Source organism: Musca domestica, unplaced genomic scaffold, assembly GCF_030504385.1.
Source record: "Musca domestica strain aabys unplaced genomic scaffold, Musca_domestica.polishedcontigs.V.1.1 46, whole genome shotgun sequence".
In the NCBI taxonomy this organism is placed as follows: Eukaryota; Metazoa; Arthropoda; class Insecta; order Diptera; family Muscidae; genus Musca; species Musca domestica.
In genome coordinates, this window is record NW_026712336.1 from 7,026,404 (window position 1) to 7,034,092 (window position 7,689).

The 7,689-nt window shown below is 35.8% G+C and overlaps 1 non-coding gene across 1 annotated transcript; it reads left to right on the top strand.

Annotated features, from left to right (window-relative positions):
• Window positions 1-3,535: 3,535 nt before the first annotated feature.
• Window positions 3,536-3,701, top strand: LOC131804592 (U1 spliceosomal RNA). The gene has a single exon (XR_009343177.1). It is a non-coding gene; the product is annotated as a U1 spliceosomal RNA (small nuclear RNA).
• The last annotated feature ends 3,988 nt before the right edge of the window (window positions 3,702-7,689 follow it).

A 7,689-nucleotide genomic window follows, 5' to 3' on the forward strand; every position in this document is an offset into this window, starting at 1 on the left:
CTCTTTGTTGTTGCCGAGTGCAAGTGCAGCAACAGAATCAACAACAACTGCAACAACATCGGCAACATCAGTAGCAGCAAGTAAAATGAAAACTTGATTCAATTACTAAGCAATTATTGTTTACGTTATAAACTACTTTTAATTGAGATTGGAGTGGAATTATAGTGATTAAATGTTCAAAGTTAATCCATGGCCGGCTATCATGTTGTTTCAATCAGACTCCCTCTTTTTTTCCATTATCCCCTATACTTTGGGTTGTTTTCGTACCTTAGTTAGCCAGTAGATAGTTAAAGGGTGGTGGGTGACTGGTTTCACATTAAAAATAGGAATAATAGGAAAGAAAGTTTATTTCATTTCGTTTTTATGTATTTCTTAAACTATTTCTTATACGTGGAGTATTGAACTTTTGTAGTTGTTGTAATTACAAAATAATGGAACTAGAATGTAGACGGACATGGAAAATTCCTTATATTGTTGGATTCTAAGTTCTTGGGGATTTCTTGTGTAAAAAATCAACAATTTTATATAAAACATTAACCAATAAAAAAGTCTTAAAGTAAGGCGGGGCCTACACCCCTTTGCATATTTAGTTGAACTTCACATAACAAATAAAAGTTTTTATGGCGAATTTTTGTGAATTAAATCATACCGACTAAGATTATAGTTATAAAAGGAACAAAGGAACTAATATATGAGAGGAATATCCTCCTCCGAATCTATTTCTACTAAATTTGCCGAGGCATTTGTGCCTTTTCCATTCCGGCTTGTATTAATAATTTGGTGCACAATTAACTTGTAATCGAAGAAAGGTATATATGGGAGCCATATCCAAATCTGAACTGATCTCGATAAAATTTGGCAATGGTATTTCTGAGCTGTATATGGCCTACAGGGTTAGATGAAAAAACTGCAACCAAATTCAGACTGTTGTCATTTCTAAGCCACTCGTCCGACAGCTGCTAAAATTATTCCAGTGACAACTCATTATGTTGCTTACAAGCGTACAAAAGCATTTTGGTATGAATTTTCCAGAATAAAAGTTATTCGTGATGGAATTCAAGCGTGATAGTGTAACTTCTTTATATTTGGCTGGAAAACCACAAGTGGCTATCGTTAGAGCACTCGCTCGTTACCGTGACGTCAAGGAGGTAGTGTAGCCCGACGTCAAAGAAGTGGACGGAAGAAAACAGCAACATCAGCAGAAATGGTTCGAGTTCGAGTAAAGAAGCGACTTGATCGAAACCCGCGTCCCAGTGGCCGAGAAATGGCTCGTGAGCTGAACAAATCTCAATATTCCATTCGGCAAATATTGAAAAATGAGCTTGGGGTAAAGCCATTGATATTCCAAAAAGTGCAAGAACTTACACCGCAACAGAAAGAAAATAGGCTCAAAAGAGCTAAAGAGTTTCTTCCCTTGGCCGAAAGTGGTGAACTGCCGAATTTGGTTTCCTCCGATCTCCGATGAGAAAACATTCGTTGTCCAGCAGTTTCTAAAAACAAACAAAATTATCGTGTTTACTCGCCAAAGAGGTCAGCTGAAAATGTGCACCTTTGGTTGGTCACCAGAACTCAAGCGCAGGCCATGGTGATGGTGTAGGCCGCCATAAAAGCCGATGGTCGCTCTCCGCTCGTATTAATCGACCGTGGCATCAGATTAAACGCCGAATATTATCGCAAAAATATTATGGAGGGTGTATTAAAGCCTTGAACACGCAAACATTTTGGCCGCAGACCTTGGACTTTCCAACAGGACTCAGCACCATCGAACTCAACACACTACAAAATGAGTTTCCTCGCTTCATTTTCAGCGCAAAATGGCCACCAAAATCTCCGGATACCAATCCGTTGGTTTATTGTGTATGAAGTATTTTGGAAAGTAAGGTTGGCACTAAAAAGTACCAAAGTGTCGATCACCTCAAGTAAGTGCTTCGCCAGGAATAGACCAAAATACCGCAGAGCAACATTCGGGCAGCGTGTGACGGTTTCATTGGCCGTTTGAAGACCATAATTCGTGCCAAAGGTGACCAATTTGAACAAATCTAAACTTATTCTAAAATTTGATTCTATTTCCGACATTTTTTGCTTTCATTCAAAAAATAAAAAAAAATTAAAATGTAAAATGTTTTTTTTTATCTCACCCGGTATATCATATGGCTGGGGGTATAAAAATGTTCATCCGTGTTAAAAACTCTAAGGCCCGATTTGAGGCCTCTTGAAGCGTAAAATTCTAAGACAATTCAGCTTTGTCCGTCGGCCCGCCTGTTGTAAACACGCTAGAGTCAAAACTAATTAAGATAGGAAGCTAAAATTAGGCGCATATAAGTCCTTCGTCTGCCGGCAGGTCAAGTTTGAAGATGGGCCGCGATCGGTCCAAAATATTATATAGCCCCTTTATAACGATACTTCCCGATATTTGGTATTTTGATGAAAGTAGCCAAATGAAATTGTCTGAAAATCCGCATCAGGAGTTCCTTCTGAGTATTTTACACCCTGCAAGATAATACACAATATAATTTTGAAAATTTTCAAATCATATTAGTAACTCGATATTGTGAAATTCTGAGGCCTTCCGTTAATTTTTCGTGATTTTCTTTTATTTGGTTTTGTTATTATTAAATTTGAAGTTACGACGCTGAATCTTCTGAATTGCGTTTTCGCACATTTAATCAATCTGTCCTATCTTGCAATGATTGTATCATGGGTCCATGTACTATGTACCACCAGATCTTCAATATTTTTAATTCAAATTATAATTCTCCTTATTTTCATTTCCAAAATTGAAAGGTATTAAAGAAAGGTATAAGAAAATATTAAAAAGCTACTTATATCATTTCTACAAATGTTTACAACTGCTTATGCATTTACCATAATTTTTCTGCTATGGAACCGTACGACCTAAAAAAATGTTCAATTATGGTGAGAAGCTGGGTATTTTTAAGCAACCCTTAATAATTAGTATTAATAGCTAAGACCCTTAATAATTAAAGTCTAAATAATTAAAATCTTTAAAATTTGAAATAAACCTCGTTACAAATAGTAATTTTCGGCACTTAAATCCGAATCAAAACTGACCTACCAATCCACTAATTCAATTCAGTTTACTGTACAAAGTTACATATTTGTCTGAAGCGTCATAAAGAACGACCAAATTGCTCATCTCATTTACAATGTTCTAAACAACAACAATTTCAATGTTACTAAATTATTTTCAAATACTTTGTCACTGCCGATTGCAATAACAAATTTCTTATCCACACAAAACAACAACAACAGCTAATTGTTCTATAAATAGACAGGCAGTCGGCCGGCCAGCCACATACCTACCAACAACAAAGCATTCATATTCAGTCTTCTGTGTTTTCAACCCCATACCGCAAGCATATTCAGTGACGGTGCTGTATTTAACACATTTTATTTTTTTTTTTCGTCTTCCACTGTTTCGTGCAAATTACTTGGAATTTTGTGCGTTGGAAAAAATTCTCATTCACTCTATAACACCAGGCATATGAATAGTTTGCCTTGGGCTGAGAAAAGCATACTTACCTGGCGTAGAGGTTAACCGTGATCACGAAGGCGGTTCCTCCAGGGCGAGACTTGATCATTGCACTTTCGATTGAGTTGACCTCTGCGATTATTCCTAATGTGAATAACTCGTGCGTGTAATTTTTGGTAGCCGGGAATGGCGTACGCGCCGTCCCGACATTGTTTTAATAAATTTGAGATTTTTTTTGAATGGGGAAGGTAGTGGAGAGCGGTTTCCTTCCAACTTTTGTGGTAGAATTACTTGGATTGATTAGAGTTGGTGACTGGGAAAAAGTTTTGCATAAATATCTGAGTACTTTATTTATATTAATTTTATTATTCGACATAATGTAGTAATATAGAATTTTTTATTTACCATTCGGAATTTTTAAGCAGATTATTCGCCCAATTCTTTACCCATGAAAATGTGACTAGAAATTTGTTAAAATTGGAAATAAAAAAATTGTATAATTCTCTCGTAAATATGAAAAAAATTGAACTGAAAATTACAAGTCGAAATATATCTCAATCGGTATTAAAGGTTTCAAATCACGAATATTTGATTACATACATAGTGCATTTAATAAAGCCATCTTTTAATGGTGGAAGAAAATTAAAAAGGACTTTACGAAAGAAGAACGTACAAATCATTTTGCCATAGTGGGGAAGTTGATTAATTGTGAATTTTAGGTAGCGCTGGCATACGAAATGAGTAGATATTCTTTTAACGAGGTAAAAAAGTACTTTTATTTTTATAAACCACTTTGGCTGCTGCTGCTGGTATTGAACCCACAACCTTTTGATTCGTAGTTCAGCACACCATTGTTGCGAACCTCTCAAGTCGTTTAAAGTCTTACATATACAATGCATCCTTTGAAATGTGTTTTGCTTGGTGTGTCAGCCCTAATTGCTTATTTTTATACGGCAATCGGAAGGCTTCATTTGCCACCAATTCGAAAGAAACCCCATTTGGATCAACAACTCATAAAAAACCGAAGTTACTAAGTTTTCTAAAAAATATTGTTTTGTAAGGGTTAGATTTGAAAAGTTGAAATTCTGCATGATTTACTATTACTCTCGTGTAGGTTAAAACTTTAAGGGTGGCTTCGTGTTGGTTTCAAGGCTAGACATGAAGATTTGGTAATTTTTTCTTCAATGAATAAAAAAATTGTTGCATTCGCTCTGACAAAACTACTTTGCCTAGATAAGACGGGAAAGGAAAACTTAGTAGTAGTAGCCATATGGCTACAGAGGGTATCTATCATTTGTTACGGCTAAAACGTACCTTATCGAAATAATGGGTATACCCTAGGTCTCTTTGGATCACATCCGTTTCGGCACATTTTGGAGTCTAGCGATGTCCGTTCGTCCGTCTGGCCGGTGCGCAAGATGACTCTTGAAGGGAATATCCGATTTGGACCAAACTTTGAACATAGTAATATTATTATTATCAAACATAGATCGAGTTCGTTGATGGGTAATATCGGACCACTCCCAAAACGATTATAAAATCCGAAATAAGCATCCGGTTCTCTTTGTATTTCACACATCGCGTTATTTCTACTAACACAAAATCCTCTGTGAAGATGGTATATATAGGTCAACTCTTTCTTGTACCTCCCCCACAAAAGGTCGAAATTTCCAAAAGAGAAAAAGAATGGATTATCCGATTTTGCTCCATCTTTGCATATCCTAATATACGCATCAGTGCTAGGTCAGGTGTGAAAATGGACAATATCGGTCCACTCCATCAAGTACCTCACCCACAATGGGTCAAAATTTTGAATAATTATAACTCTAATACAATGTGATATAAGAGTCTGATTTTCTTCAAATTGCACACATCACAATATTTTTATTAACCCAAGGCCTGGTGCGAAGATGGAATATATCGGTCCACTCCTTCTGGTACCTCCCCCCAAAGGGTCAACATTTTTAATATCCATGAAGCTCATAAAATGCAAAATTAACATGCGATTCCATTTAGACATGGTACATCTCAATATTTTCATCAACATAAGATCTGTTATAGAGATGTTAGAGATCGATTCAAGATTTTGAAAAATAAAAGGTTTAAAGATCGCAAAATAAACATCCAACTCCCTTCAAATTTCACACACACAAACATTTTTCTAGCACAAGATATGTTCTATCCGAGAACCCCTTCTGGTGCCTCACCCACAAAGGGTCACCATATTCAATACTTTTGCTGTCATAACTTGCGAAACAAGACGGCGATTCTTTACAACTTGTTATATCTAAATATTTCTCTTAATCAGAAATCTGATATGAATACGGATAATGGATAAAATGGATATAAATTTTCGACTTCCTTCAAATTTTGCACATACTAATATTTGATCTGTATTAGATGAAGTATGAAAGTGGACGCATATTTCCACATTTTCCAAAAATTTGGAAGGAGGTAGTTCATATAGTTCAAATCTGGCATGTTGTAATATTTAACTCAGTTTTAGGTCAGTTACGAATTGGTCACAATTGGCCAACTGCTTCGGAACATCCTCCATAAAGGGCCAACATTTTGAATAATCATAACTCATGGCTGGGGGTATAAATCTGTCTGCAAAACCAACGGATACTATTTTACTTGTTTTTATTTAAATTACCAACTTGAAAAATGAATTTTTGCATTAACAAATTTCCATTGACCCCATATTCCACTACTATTATAAAAGTCCGTGGCTATTATAAAAGTGCGGAGCGGTCAAACTTTTTGCCTTTTTTACTTATTTTCGTGTTAGATTTACCTTTGATGGATATCAAATTAATATCACTGCTCAAATTTTGCACTAAGTTCTTCAATTGCAGGACTCTCATTGAATATGTTAGAAAGTCCATTTGCTATTTTTCCCCAAAAACTACCTTGTTCCTAGTTTGCATAAATATTTGCATTATTTATTCATTTTCAGTCACTTCAAATATCCTTGGAGTGTCACCGCTTCAAAGGCAAACCAACCAAACATATACTCATGCATGTATGTATGTTCGTTTTTCAAATGAATCCTCACTATACATATATACTCGTATGTATATGTGTGTCCATGCACAAAAAAAGGGCACACTTTACTTTAGCTATATTTGAAACTAAACAAGATTAATTATACCTGAAACATTAGTCAGTTATTGTTAAGCTTTGCGACTCTCTCGATTCTGCTACAGTTGCTGCTCACAGTTTTCGTCGTACTGCAGCCAGCAACAAACATGTTGTTGTCGTTACAACAACGACAGTTGGCTAATGGTAATGATGGCGCAGTGACTGTAATGCCAGCAAGTCAAGTTGATGTTGTTGTCGTGTTGTCTTTGTGACTCCATTTCAGGTTATCTTCCTAGACCACCTACCTTGTCGTTACCAAGTCGGCGAGGGTTGCCAAAATTCCAAAAATATATAGCAACCAACATAACAAAAATCAAGCGATTTTAGGATAGGGTTCCTAAATTATTTTTTGAAAACTTGCAAAATTTCGTAATTAACGAAATTGTTCTGCATATTAGCGACCAAAATTAACTAGTCACCAGGTCCTACCGACAGCAACAGTGTTATAGACTTGAATTTAAATTTTTGTACCCTCCACCATTCTATGGAGGGTATATTAACTATATCTTTCCGTTTGTAACTCCTCGAAATACTCATATTAGACATAACAAAGTGTATATATTCTTGATCGGCGCAAAATTCTAAGTCCGTCTTTCTATCCATCGTATATTCTTCACATAGCGGTACCTTCCGATATTCCGTATTTTGATTATTTTAGCCAAATTTTTCAATGGAATTAATTGAAAATTCACACAAGTTGTTCCTTCTCAGGACTTTACCCAGAAAGAGAATTGTCTATATAGGTCCACGTTCTCGTACAAGGGGCCGAACGAGATTTTCTGTAGTTTAATTATTTTAGCGGCATTATTCACCGGAATTGTTTCAAATTTCGTATTTGAAGTTCGTAATGAGTACCACAGCATATGACGGAAAATTGCCTATTCAAATCCACGTCTTCGTATAGCTCCCATATATGGAGTATCATTAAGAGGTAGTTTTTACGTTTTTTTTTGTTGAAAATTTTTAGTTGCTTCAAAAATGGAGGAGGATATTAAAAATTCGGCCCAGTTGAATTTAGCTTATTTTTTATAACCTCCACCATACTATGGAGG